Source organism: Macaca thibetana, chromosome 16 (genome assembly GCF_024542745.1).
Source record: "Macaca thibetana thibetana isolate TM-01 chromosome 16, ASM2454274v1, whole genome shotgun sequence".
NCBI classification, from domain to species: Eukaryota; Metazoa; Chordata; class Mammalia; order Primates; family Cercopithecidae; genus Macaca; species Macaca thibetana.
The window spans coordinates 46,070,711-46,085,056 of NC_065593.1; the positions used below are offsets into that span (position 1 = coordinate 46,070,711).

At 49.9% G+C, this 14,346-nt stretch overlaps 2 protein-coding genes across 9 annotated transcripts in view; one reads left to right on the plus strand and one right to left on the minus strand.

The window, feature by feature from the left end:
- Positions 1–14,346, plus strand: part of SNF8 (SNF8 subunit of ESCRT-II) — a 576,904-nt gene that overhangs the window by 475,576 nt on the left and 86,982 nt on the right. The window lies entirely within an intron of this gene.
- The window catches only part of IGF2BP1 (insulin like growth factor 2 mRNA binding protein 1), a 53,577-nt gene that overhangs the window by 24,282 nt on the left and 14,949 nt on the right, over positions 1–14,346 (minus strand). The gene's annotated exons all lie outside the window — the stretch shown is intronic.

Consider the following 14,346-nt stretch of genomic DNA (forward strand, 5'->3'; position numbering starts at 1 on the left):
TGCAGAATCAGGTGTTCTAAGCACTCAGTTAACATTTCAAACAAAAAAAAACACACACAACTGTTTTGTTTATCCCACTACTTTCTCACTCATTCCTTTATTCAGTAAGCAGGTTACCATAACTATGTTCCGGGCACTAGGAATACAAAGCTAAATAAGACATTATTTTTTATTTTTTATTTGTTTTTAAGACAGAGTCTCGCTCTGCCACCCAGGCTGGAGTGCAATGGCACGATCTCGGCTCACTACAACCTCTGCCCCCTGGGTTCAAGCGATTCTCCTGCCTCAGTCTCCCTAGTAGCTGGGATTACAGGTGTGCGCCACCACATCAGGCTCATTTCTGTATTTTTATTAGAGACGGGGTTTCACTATATTGGCCAGGCTGGTCTTTTTTTTTTTTTTTTTTTTTTTTTTGAGACAGAGTCTCGCTCTGTCCCCCGGCTGGAGTGCAGTGGCGCGATCTCGGCTCACTGCAAGCTCCGCCTCCCGGGTTCCTGCCATTCTCCTGCCTCAGCCTCCCAAGTAGCTGGGACTACAGGCACCCGCCACCGCGCCTGGCTAATTTTTTGTATTTTTTGTAGAGACGGGGTTTCACCATGGTCTCGATCTCCTGACCTTGTGATCCGCCTACCTCGGCCTCCCAAAGTGCTGGGATTACAGGCGTGAGCCACCGCGCCCGGCCAACCAGGCTGGTCTTGAACTGCAGACCTCAGGTGATCTGCCCATCTCGGCCTCCCAAAATGCTGAGATTACAGGCATAAGCCACAACACCTGGCCCAAGGCATTATTAATTAATCTAACAACCATTTAATTAATACCTACTTCACATACTACTTTGTTCCAGATGCTGGAAACACAGAAATAAACAAAAGAGACAAAATGCCTGGTTGAAGGTGTTCACAATTTATTAGGTGAGATAATATACACAAACAAATCACAGCAGGATATAGTGCAGTGGTTAAGTCCTTGGCACAGATACGGATTTAAACCTATGCTCCACTTACTAGTACTGACCTTTACAAGATTGTTTAACCTCTTCAAGGCCATTTCATTCACACGGTGGTAGGTGATGCTAGAAAATGTAAGTACTTAAAGTGTAACAATAGGTGTATCTGTGAATACTAAGGTGGGAGTGATTAACACAGGTACAAGTCAGCATAATGCCACTACTTTTCTCTCTCCCAGTAACTATACGATATTTTTTTCTTCCCAGCTTTATTATGACTATTATTTACTAACAATCTTGTAAAGTGCTCTGTCACCCAAACTGGAGTGCAGTGGCATAAACACAGTTCACTGCAGCCTAGACCTCCTGGGATCAAGCAATCCTCCCACCTCCCACCCTCCTGTATAGCTGGGACCACATGTGCATGCCACTATGCCCAGGTAATTTCTTCTTCCCATCTTTAAAATGTAATTTTTAGGCAGGCGTGATGGCTCATGCCTGTAATCTCAACGCTTTGGGAGGCCAAGGCAGGCCAATCACTTGAGGTCAGGAGTTGGAGACCAGCCTGGTCAACATGGTGAAATTCCCTCTCTACAAAAAAAAAAATTAGCAGGGTATGGTGGCACGTGCCTGTAATTCCAGCTACTCAGGAGGCTGAGGCAGGAGGATCGCTTGAACCAGGGAGGCAGAGGTCACAGTGAGCCAAGATCAAACCAGTGCACTGCAGCCTGGGCAACAGAGTGAGACTCGTTTAAAAAAAAAAAAAAAAGGTAATTTTCCCTAAGGAACGCTTTCAGGTTCAGGACTGACTCCCAGATCACTTGCTCACCACCCAAATCAATGCGCTAATCCCTGTGTTTAAGACTTTTAAATTGACTTAATGCATTGGTCAATTGCATTTGTATCTTTGTTTATCCTTGATCACAAACTCTTAGTCCAAGGACAATGTCCAAAAAAACTCTAGTGGCTTGAAGGAAAACTGAACTAGAAAGTAAGAAAGTCTAGTTCTAGCCCTTAACCTGCCCCTGACTGGCTGTTCCTCTAATTAAGCCTCTCTTAAGCTTCGGGCCTCAATATTCCTATCTGACATGCCAGCCCTTGCCCAGCCTGGGGGAAAGGGTGCTGAAAACATAAGGGACCAGAGAAAAGGGATGCTAAGCTCTAGCTGTAAAAGCATTGACCTTGGCTATCCTGAGCCAGTTCACTCACTTCACCCATTCACCCATGTGACCTCAATATCTCCAGCTTTACAGTGGGTACAAGCAAGGTCTCTGATATTTTCTAGCCTGCCATTCTAAATATGTTAAGGAAAACTCTCTGAGGGATGAAATAATGGGGAAAGAAGGAAATAAGTATTGAAGAGAATCTCTGCGGCTTTCTTTGGTTTGTTCATGAACTTGACCTAAGTAGGTCAGATTATAGCAGGACAAAATAATAAGATACAAATCCAGTTCCAGGTCCCCAAATGCCATCAGACCACCTTTTTGTGATTCAATTCATTGGCCAAGAGGGAACCCCTGCCTTTACCCTTGTGAGGAATTTCCCACAACTCATTTGATGACCAACTAGACAGACTGAAAATGTAGAAGCCCTCACAATGAAAGCAAAGCTGCTGGAAGAAATGAGGAAAAGAAATGGCCATGCCATTGGAAGACTGAGAACACAGACCTAGTTTAACACCTATAACAGGTATTGCCCAGGCCCAGGCCCAGGACCTCCCTCAAGGGAACACTTCTGGATGAAGGGCAGAGAGGTGGGGGTGGCTTACCTGGGAGTTCAAACCAGTAAGGGCCTAAGGGAACCCCAGTTTAGGAGCCCAGTTTGAAGTGTGCTCTTTCAAGATGGTCCCTTAGTACAATCTAAGGTCAAAGGTCAAAATTCCCTCACACTTCAAACTCCCAGTTTTAGAGGCTTTCTTTCGTGGAGGGGATGGGAGGAGGAGAAGGGTGGCAGTAGTGAAATCAAATCTCTGCTGGGATGTTAATCCATATCCTGAAAGCAATGGCAGGCAGATCGTCTGGAATGTCTGGAATGTTCCAGGAGAGGGAGGGGGAGGAGGGCAGGGCCACCCAACCAATGAAAGAAAAGACATCCTGGCAGCCCTCCCCCACCCCCAACCAGCAGAGACTCACCCAGCCCTCCAGGGCACACACCCCACCCTGGGAACCCACTCCAGGCTCCTCCAGGCCTCCTTTCAGCAAAGCCCCCAGCCCTGATTAAAACACAACGAAGGGGCAGGGAGGCACAGAGGCCATGAAGAACCTTTGTCTTTTAAGCCCTTGGCCCAGTTTCTGTTAAGTATGGTGCTACCTAATTTCTTTCAGGCCCAAAGCACATGGGGCATTGCTGAGAACTGTAACCTGTATTTTCCTTCGCTTGGTCCCAGTCTCATTCATTCCACAAACACTTAGAGAAGGCCTGGTGTGGGATGAGCTCCGGCAGTGTATTGGGAACTTGGGGGATCCAGATGGAAGCTAAGAGCACCCTAACTGGTTACTTCTTCACTCTGAACCTTAGTTACCTCCTATGAAACTTGAATAAGGCTTTTATGAAGACTTCAAAGAGAAGTTGTATAAAACAAGCTGCTTGCCATGTAGTAAGCACTCAGTCCATGTCCAAGTCCCCAGTCCCAGGGAACTGGAGCATCCACACTAGCATGGAAAGAGGCAGGCGGGTAGGGTTGACGATAGAAACAATTATTAAGATTTTACTTATGCACTGGTGGGGAAAATAGTGAAAAATACCACTGCCTAGAGCCCCACCCCACTCCCCTATCTCCCCAGTTAAAGGGTCCAGGTACCAGGGACCAGGGACCCACTCCAGTACTTCAGTAGATCAGCTTCTACCAGAGCTGCGAAGTGCCTTTGCCCTGTGGGCAGTATCTCCTGGGCACCTTCTATGTGCCTAGATTGCCGAAACCAATGAACATCCATTGTTCAGAAAAGGAAGGTGAACTCTGAGTTCATTAATTCCCCCTACCCTCTTCCACCCTCCTATAGCTGATAAACCTGTGGATTCAAAGAATGAAGCAACCAGTCCCTGGCAATAAAGGCAACAGTTGCACCAGCCTATTTTCCTGGGTGCCAACATGCTGTGGCTTCTGGTACCCTCTGCCTGCCTTGATCTACAGAGCAGTTATCAGGTCCTGGGCCAGGGGTGGGGCATGTGCGGGCAGGGGCGGCAGCTTGCCAGATACATAGTAGCTATTGAGGATTCACCTCTCAAAGGCTGCTGGGCCAAGGGGGGGGCATAAGAGCAACAAAGACGGAGTGACCATTCTCCAGAAGCCCAGGGGGGATTCAGGAGAAAACAGAGGGAAAGAGCATCCTTGCAACAGCTTAAGAAGCTATGTAGGAAGTAAGAGATTCAGGGAGCACAGGGAGAGGGCCCCTGGGAGAGAGATGAGATTGGGAACTCTCCCTGGGCTGACAGTTCTCATCCTTTCATACCTCAAGAGTTCAGAGAAGGCCGGCCGCGGTGGCTCAAGCCTGTAATCCCAGCACTTTGGGAGGCCAAGACGGGTGGATCACGAGGTCAGGAGATCGAGACCATCCTGGCTAACACGGTGAAACCCCGTCTCTACTAAAAAATACAAAAAACTAGCCGGGTGAGTTGGCGGGCGCCTGTAGTCCCAGCTACTCGGGAGGCTGAGGCAGGAGAATGGTGTAAACCCAGGAGAGAGAGACAGTGAGCTGAGATCCGGCCACTGCACTCCAGCCCGGGGGACAGAGCGAGACTTCATCTCAAAAAAAAAAAAAAAAAGAGTTCAGAGAAGTGTCACTGACTTGACTTACACCAAAGAGAAAAGAAAACAGTTCTCAATTAGGGAAGAGCCTACTTTTTTTTTTTCTTTGAGACAGGGTATTGCTCTGTCATCCAGGCTGGAGTGCAGTGGTGGGATCTTGGCTCACTGCAGCCTTGACTTCCCAGGCTCAAGCGATCCTCCCACCTCAGCCTCCTGAGCAGCTGGGACCACAGGCACATGCACCATCACGCCTGGCTCCAATTTTTTTTTTTTTTTTTTTAATTTGTAGAGATGGGGCCTCACTATGTTTTCCAAGCTGGTCTCACACTCCTGTCTGTCCTCAAGCGATCCTCCCACCTCAGCTCCCAAAGTGCTGAAATTATAGATGTGAGCCACCACACCAGGATGACAATAATTTGACGTCATCAAATACCTAGTCAATGTTCAATATGCCAAATAATCACTTTTTAACTAACTATGGAAATAGGAAGCTGGGAAAAGAAGTTAATAGTTTAAAGAATTATAGGTGGGATGTTTTGATTTATCGGAGTGCAATTCCATGGCACAGACCCACTGTTCACTGGGTCATGTGAACTCTTAAGTGTTTTCTATTTTGTCCTCCAGCCTAAAGTGAGTTTACTTTGGCAAAGGCCTTCTGTTCCCTTTATGTCTTCAAAAAGGCAGCAAAGGGACAGTGCAAAGAGTCTGGATTCAAACAGGCTTTGGGTTCAAATTCTGGCTGTGGTTCTGTGTGGCTGTGTGACTCAGACAAGATACTCAACCTCCCCATCTCAGTACCCTGGTCTGTAAAACATCCATTGACACCACCTTAGTGGGTAGGGAGGATTATGAGAGATAATGAATCTCAGAGCCTGGCATGTTAATTCCCTTCGGTTAAAGTAGAAGTTAGGGCCGGGTACCGTAGCTCACGCCTGTAATCCCAGCACGCTGGGAGACCGAGGTGGGTGAGTCATGGGGTCAGGAGTTCGAGACCTGCCTGGCCAACATGGTGAAACCTTGTCTCTATTAAAAATATATAAATTAGCTGGGCATAGTGGCGCACACCTGTAATCCCAGCTACTTTGAAGCAGAAAAATCGCTTCAACGAGAGGCGGGGAGGTTGCAGTGAGATCGCACCATTGTACTCCAGCCTGGGTGACAGAGCATGACTCTGTCCCCCACCCCACCTCCCCCCAAAAATACATATATATATATACCCCCCAAAAAAAAAATTAGCCAGGCATACACCTGTGGTCCCAGCTACTCAGGAGACTGAGATGGGAGGATCACCTGGGCCCAGGAGGCAGAGGTTGCAGTTAGCTGAGATGGCACCATTGCACTCCAGCCTGGGTGACAGAGTGAGATCCTGTCTCAAACTAAATAAATAAAGCGTAAGTTAGGAGCCAGGCACGATGGCTCACTCCTGTTGTCAATCTTTTAAAGTCATATTGTAATTCTTATATTTTAGAAATACATACTGAAAGTTACAAATAAAATGACATGTCTAAGATTTGCTTCAAAATAATCAGAGCGCAGGGGAAAATGAAAACAGACTGCATATGCATGGTAATTGTTAAAGCTAAGTGATGGGTGGTACATGGAGGCGTTATTACATTATCCTTTCTACTTTTATGTTTGTATTTCTTTCCATAATAAAAAGGTAAAAACAAAAAAGACTGGTAATTCCAGCTCACCCAGTTCTGAAGTCATAAGCAGTTCAAAATTAATAGAAACTAGTATGAAGTAATGAAATTTTCCTTTTGGTGTTCTATTCGAAAGAATCCAGAGCATTGAGGAGCTTATGGAGGCTGGAAGGAGACTAGGGCTTGGGGTCCAAGGGAGGAAGGAGCAAATGCACCAGATGAGACGGTCTCAGAAAGAGGCCTCCCAGGAAAGCAGTGTGCACAGTGTGAATGGGAACTCTAGGTCTCAGGGAGGGAGGCTGAAAACAGCCCCTGGGACTGGGATTTCTCTAATCCTCTGCAAACCTGCTTTCAACCTCCATACCCAGAAGCAAGGATGCCATTTTCAATCACATTTATGGCCTCCCTCACCCCTCCCTAGAGGGAGAAGTGCCTTTAAACTGGGGTGGGGCAAGCCAGTTGAAGGAAGGGAGGAGGGCAAGGTGGGAGCAGGTTTTGGAATCTTGTCAAGTTTGGGGCCCCAATTCCCCTAAGGCCCCTGTCATGAGTCAAGCCTGGACTTTCATCTCCAGCAAAGAAGTAGGATTAAACCCGGATCTTCAGATTAGAACCTTCACCTCCACCCTTCCCCCAGGCCAAGCTTCCGGCTCCATGTGTGGTCTTGGACAAGTCAAGCCTTCAAATCTGGACCTCAGTTTCTCACATCTGGGAAACTAGGAGTAGGATTAATCCATCTTAGAGGGTCCTGTGTCCCCAGACAGGGATCAACCCTGTCTACCTATAAGGAAACACCTTCTTAATTAGACGGATTTTCTGTGCCCTAATAGTCTGAATAACTGGTTCTTAACTTTTTTTTTTTTTTTTTTTTTTTTTGAGATAGTTCCTGTTAGGATAAAGGCAAGAACACTCCACCAGAAAAATGCACTTTGCACGTCATTTCAAGATTTCAGGGGTTAATGAACACTTTCGAATCCATCCATAACCCCAAAGTAAAGACACACTGCTTAATGCCCATCCCCACCTAACACTTTTAACTTCATCCCAATGATATCTAAGTCTTCAGTCAAGGCTGCAGGCATCTCAAGAAGTAGAGAAGGCATCAGCCTGAAGCAATTAGAAAACAAAGCTAGACTGGGAGCCGGTATGGGGTTCCCCGGATGCTGGAAAATGAGCAACAAACATGTTTCAAACCTGCAAAAACATACACACCATGCTCACATCATCTAACAGGTACCAGATTTCTAATCAGAAGTCAAGAAGCTGGTGGTTTCTGGTAAGAGTCCAGCTGCTTGGAGCCATTTCTTCGTTGTTGTTGTTGTTGTTATCTTGACAGCTACTATACACTGGGCCTTCTCTGTCCACTACAAAAACCACTAATTACATTTGGCTGCTCTGCTGAGGCTCTTGCAGCATGGCCAGTCCAACTGAGCAACTGAATGTTTCATTCTGTAACTTTAAGTGTTAGGCCGCGCGTGGTGGCTCACACCTGTAATCCCAGCACTTTGGGAGGTCGAGGCAGGTGGATCACCTGAGGTCAGGAATTTGAGACTAACCTGGACAACATGGCAAAACCCTGCCTCTACTAAAAATACAAAAATTAGCTGGGCATGGTGGGCATGCCTGTAAATCCCAGCTACTGGGAAGGTTGAGGCACAAGAATCGCTTGAACTTGGGAGGCAGAGGTTGCAGTGAGCAGAGATCATGCCACTACACTGCAGCCTGGGCGACAGAGCAAAACTCCATGTCAAAAAATATATATATATAACTATTTAACTTTTTCAACTGTAAACTTTATGAAATTTAAAAACAGAGCAAGTGTTTCCAGTCAAAACGTAGCATCTGAATTTGGAATGTGTTAAGTATAAAATAAAATATGGGCCGGGCGCGGTGGCTCAAGCCTGTAATCCCAGCACTTTGGGAGGCCGAGACGGGCAGATCACAAGGTCAGGAGATAGAGACCATCCTGGCTAACACAGTGAAACCCCGTCTCTACTAAAAAATACAAAAACTAGCCGGGCGAGGTGGCGGACGCCTGTAGTCCCAGCTACTCGGGAGGCTGAGGCAGGAGAATGGCGTGAACCCGGGAGGCGGAGCTTGCAGTGAGCTGAGATCCGGCCACTGCACTCCAGTCTGGGCGACACAGGGAGACTCTGTCTCAACAAAAACAAAAACAAAAACAAAAACAAAATAAAATAAAATAAAATAAAATAAAATAAAATAAAATATGGCCGGGTGCAGTGGCTCACACCTGTAATTCCAACACTTTGGGAGGCCGAGGTGGGTGGATCACCTGAGGTCAGGAGCTCAAGACCAGCCTCATCAACATGGCGAAACCCCATCTCTACTAAAAATATAAAACATTAGCCGGGTGTGGTGGCAGGTGCCTATAATCTCAGCTACTTGGGAGGCTGAGGCTCAAGAACCACTTGAACCCAGGAGGTTGAGGTTGCAGTGAGTTGATTTCATGCCACTGCACTCCAGCCTGAGCAATAGAGTGAGACTCTGACTCGAAAAATAATAAATAGGCCGGGCGCGGTGGCTCAAGCCTGTAATCCCAGCACTTTGGGAGGCCAAGACGGGTGGATCACGAGGTCAGGAGATCGAGACCATCCTGGCTAACACGGTGAAACCCCGTCTCTACTAAGAAATACAAAAAACTAGCCGGGCGAGGTGGCGGGCGCCTGTAGTCCCAGCTACTTGGGAGGCTGAGGCCGGAGAATGGCGTGAACCCAGGAGGCGGAGCTTGCAGTGAGCTGAGATCCGGCCACTGCACTCCAGCCTGGGCTACAGAGTGAGACTCCGTCTCAAAAAAAAAAAAAAAAAGAAAAATAATAAATAAATAAATAAATAAATAAATAAATAAAAATAATTTTAATCTAGTTTAGAATACTAGATTTCTAAAACTTGAGTACCCTCCAAAAAAAGATTAAATATCTCTTTAATAATTACTTATACTGATTGCATGTTGAAATCATTTTTTATATGTTGAGTTAACTATCTTTAAAATTAATTTCACCTGTTTCTTTAATATGGCTCGTAGAAAATAAAAACTTACATGTATGGCTCACATTGCATTTCTATTGGACAGTGCTGGGCACTGTGCTACAGTACCCAGCACACAGTGATTGGCATGGTCCCTGCTTTCACCAGGTTTAAAGTCCAGCAGGGGACTTGGTTTGATTTGGTTTGGTCTGGGATAAGAGAACAGACAAAGCTAACTGGGGAGTGAGGGAGGGATGCTCACTGGACCCCTTCAGAAGTAGATGATTCTGCTAACTCTTCAACAAGAGGGTTCCATGTGGCTGACACCAGAGTAGAAGCCCCCTCCCAAAGCTGGCCCCTCTCCCAATTGTCCCTCCCATCTGGAAGTTGCCCTAAGGTGCCAACCTCTGCCTTTTCCAGAAAATCACAACTGACTCAGCCCTTCCTCCCCACCCCACCTCCTTATCCCTACAGGGTAGAGAGGCGGTGAAAAAAAAAAATTGTCCAAGAAAACTTCTGAAGGGGGCGGACCTGGCACGCTTCAGGCATGGCAGTAGCTGAGAAAAGGGGCGGGGGCGGGGAGGGGAGGAGGAGCTGGCCAAAAGCCCAGGGCTCTGTGCCAGGCTGATCCAGAGGCAGGGCAGCCAGACAGGCAGGAGGACAGGCGGGCGGGCGGGCTGTCGGGTGGCAGGCTGGCAGGGGTAGAGGCCAGAAAACATTGACCTACTGGGAGATGTGGGACTAAGCAGAGCAGATGCCACCACCACGAAGAAAGCCAGAGTGTGAGGGGACTGGAAGGCAAGGACACCACTGGAATGCAACTATCACCCTGTGAACAAGGTCTTTTTTAATGTATGTGGCATACACACACTGCCTCCTTCCTATACTCCTTGTTGGGGAAAAATAGGAAAGAAAAGCAGGTCACCAAGAGCTACTCTGGGCTGAACCCTTCTTCCCACTCCTCTAGAGGGCTCTTCTACCCATGTTTAGGGGACAGAAGGGAATCACTTAGCTTATATGACCAGACACACACACACACACACACACATACACCCCTTAATCTGTCACCAGTAAGTTCCAGTTGAAAAACATCAGATTGATACATTGAGGTAGAAAGGAAAGGGGGTAAGCCTCTGAAGCCTGAGAGGATACTAAACAGTCACCCTCATTTCACAGATGGAGAAACTGAGGCTCAGAGAAGGAAACAGACTTGCCAACTTGGAGGCAGGACTAGTAGGCTGCTTGTGCTCACTGCACCAAACTCCTCTGCTTTCTCTCTGAAGACAAGTGTTAATACAGCAGAAGCCTGAACAGCCCCGACGTCAGGAGCAGGAAAAGTGCCCATATTCTGTATGGTTAAGCGCGTGCCAACTGGCTTTTACTGCATGCGGCTCTAATTTGGGCACGGGATTTCACTTGCAGAAGAGCTAAGTGCCCTATGATACGGCTGGATGGCTGTCAGGGAGATTTTTTAGCGGGGTGAAAGGGTGCTCACCAAAAATTCCTACCATGCAAAATGTCATCTTGCTCTGGGGGAGGAAGAAAGCAACTTGTGGAAGGTACTAAGTGGCGGGGGTCAAGCTAACCTCAGCAAGAACACTTTGCTCAATTTGCCTATTTGGGAAACAGTTTGACAAGAAAGCCCATCTGAGCAGCCCCCAAGGAGGCCAAAACGAAGCTCTGGGACAGCCCAGCTCTTTCCAGACAATTCCACATCAGCCTGGGCTAACTGCCACCCTCTCCTCCATCTTAAGTGACTCCCAAAGGGGAGAGGTGGTCATGTGGAAGCACAGAGAATATGGGGGGGTCCCTGGGGTGGAGTGAGGGATGTGGAGAAGAAACCATCAGGACAAACCTAAAGTATGAGGACAAATGGAAAAGAGATGACCCAACAGGAGCTGTGCAACTGAGCCTTCCTGCTGGAAGCAGAGATGGGGAGGCCCCCTCAGGCACACTGCTCAACATCCTTCTCAGACTGGCAGAGGGAAGGGAAGAGTTTCAGAATCTTCCCCCGGGGTCGGGAAGGTTACTAAGCTCCGACAGAGGGATAGGTGGAGGGCAGGAAGACCATCTCCGGCCCGGCCCCGCCTCCCTGGAGATGCTGGTTTAGCTCTCGCCCCCGGTGGAGATGCCAGCCTCTCTCCAGAAAGCTTAAAAGCCATAAGCTCACAGCCGGGTGAAGTAGCTCACGCCTATGATCCCAGCACTTTGGGAAGCCGAAGCGGGCGAATCTCTTCAAGTCAGGAGTTCGAGACTGGCCTCACCAAATGGTGAAACCCCGTCTCTACTAAAAATACAAAAATTAGCCGGGAGTTGTGGCGCATGCCTGTAATCCCAGCTACTTGGGAGGCTGAAGTTGTAATGAGCCGAGATTATGCCACTGTACTCCAGCCTGGGCGACAGAGCACACGCTTGGGCACTCGGGGGCTCAGAGGCCCGGCCGAGGATGGAGCTGGTGCCCAGTAGAAGGCGTCATGCGAGGTGCCTTGGAAAGGGACAGAGTCGGGCTCTGTTCCGTGAGAGGGACAGCCGAGGTGGCCCTCTCAGGAGCAAGGAGAGGAAACCAGACCAGCCTCCAAAGCAATCAGTCTTCGGCAGCTTCCCACTGCACCATGAGAAGGACCCGACGGACATCCACGTGCTCCTCGTGGTCCTTAGTGCCCCCTGGTGAGGATGGGCAAACATCTGGGCACCAGCCAAGCAAGCGTCTGCGTATCCGTGAGTGGCGGGCACTGCGCAGGAGCCCTCAGGGATCCGCATCTCCCCCTAGCTGCCAACCATGACCTGCTGGTGGGAAACAGGCACTGCTGCTGGCTTCTTCCTGGCGGGCGCTTCGTCAGCCAGTCTCTCCCCTGACACCGGCCCCTGCGTGGCCCTCCTCCCCTTCAAGTGCCCTCTCAGGGTAGGTCTTCCTCCCTATGGCTCCGCACGGTCTAGAATGTTCTACCACCAAGGATCCTGTCTGGGAGGACTGAGTGCCTTCCAAGATGGTTCTCGCCTATCCTTGGCCAGGAGGAGGGGACAGCCAAGAGGACCCAGGCGGTGAACACGGCCCCTCGCGGTGGAGCAGGGGAAAGCGCAGCAGAGCGGGCCACTGAGGGGGACGGCGATATGGGGCTGAGACTGAAGGAAGACTGAGGGGGACAGGGACTGAGGGGGAGAATGAGAGAGAGACTGAGAGGGAGACTGAGGGGGACGGGGACTGTGGGGAGAACCACTAAGGGGGATAGTGCGGTGCCTGGGAAGGGCGGCAGCAGCTGAGGCGGGGGAGGGGCGCCCTCGTGAACGGGCAATTGAGAACTGAGATGGCGCAGCTGAGGGGCGGGCTATCCCCGCCTGTGCCCACAGCCGCCCCCTCCCCAGCCCCTCTCACCTAACCCGGGAAGCTGAGCACTCGCCCTCCCACCCCGGCCTCTGGGTGGGCTGAGGCCGCAGCGCACAAGGAGGGGGACAGAGCAGCCACCCAACCCCTCCGCTACAAGGCTCCGCACAGTCTCGAATGTTCTACCGCCAAAGCCCCCTTGGGCGCCCCGACTCGCTCCAAACCTGTCCGGCAGGCACCAGCGGCCCTCGGCTACCCGCCCTGGGCCCCGAGGGGGAGGGGACCCGCGCCAGGGGCTGCGGGGTGGGGGTGGGGACCAGGACTTTGCCCTTTGTCTCTCTCCAGAGCCACCGGCCGGTCGAAACCCGACCCCATGGCGAAGCCAGGCAGCGGGCGAGGGGCAGTATCCCCCTCCGGGGTCCTTTAGTAAATCCAGACCCGACCTCCCTGTGGTCAGGGCTGTGACTGAGGTGGTCCTGTGGGGGAAGGGGGCTTCCCGCCTGCACCAGGCCTGCAAGCATTTAAGTGGCAACCGGTTGGGGGTAGGGAGCCCGGGAGAGGCTGGAAGTGGGGCCGCGGAGGCTGGAGGGGAGAAAATGGCCCGGGAGGCGGGATTCCTTAGAGACCTTGGCTGGGCCGCGGGAGGAGGCGGCACGGGGCGGGAGGCCTCCCACTGTGAGGCCAGGAACTAAGGCCTGGGAGCAGGGTGGGGGCACGGAACTAGGAGCCTTCGGCGCCCGCAGAGGAAGAACGCTCTCCTCCCGTGAAAGTCCCCAAGGCCTTCTGGGAAGCTCCATAGCAAAGTCACAATAGAAGTCATACTCGCCCCCATGCAGAGTAGGGCATTTGTTTGGGGGTGAGAATGACCTTTCAGCCCTTTTGGGGTATCATCAATTAATGATCTTGTTAATAACTCACCTTTGCATGGTGCTTTAGAGTTCACAAAGTACTTCTCTTTGCCCACACTATGAATCTGGAACCACTACAAGAGGCTGAGTTGAGCCTCTCAACAACAGGGGAGACTGAGAATATTGCTACTTCCGTTCAGCAGATCAGAAAACTGGCTCAGAGAGGTCAAGGTGACACTGGCCAGCAAATGTCACTACATTGTGCAGCCTGTTCCTACTTGCCAGGAAAAAAAAAAGTAACTGGGTTCCTGATTTTTTAGAAACTAAAACGTATGGAAGCCAGGCGTGGTGGCTGGTGCCTGCAAACCCAACACTTTGGGAGACTCAGGCTCTTGCTGGAGCTGGTAAAGTCAAAGCTGCAGTGAGCTGTGATCGTGCCACTGCACTCCACCCTGGGTGACAGAGGGAGACCCTGTGTAAAGAAAGAAAGAAAAACTAACATGTTGGAACTATGAATTATGATTCTGTAGACTTGTAACAAAGGTCAACTCTTTGTCCTTTCCTGCTGGGAGGAGGGAGGAGGAGAAGGAGGGAAAAGGAAGCATCTCAATTCCCGCCCTTCCCCCCAAGCTCCCATTTTCCCGTGGGTTGAACCCAAACAAAAGGGGGGGTGGGAGGATCAGCCTAAAGCTCCAGCCCTGGTACCTTCCAGAAGCGTCAAAGGATGAAGGCTCCTAGAACTCAAAACACTCATCCAGCTTATTTTATGAGGTTTCTGGAGATGGGGAGGATTCAGGTGAGGAAACAGAGTCCCAGGAAAATAGATAGTGACCCCAGATCCCACACCTTACACATCTGCA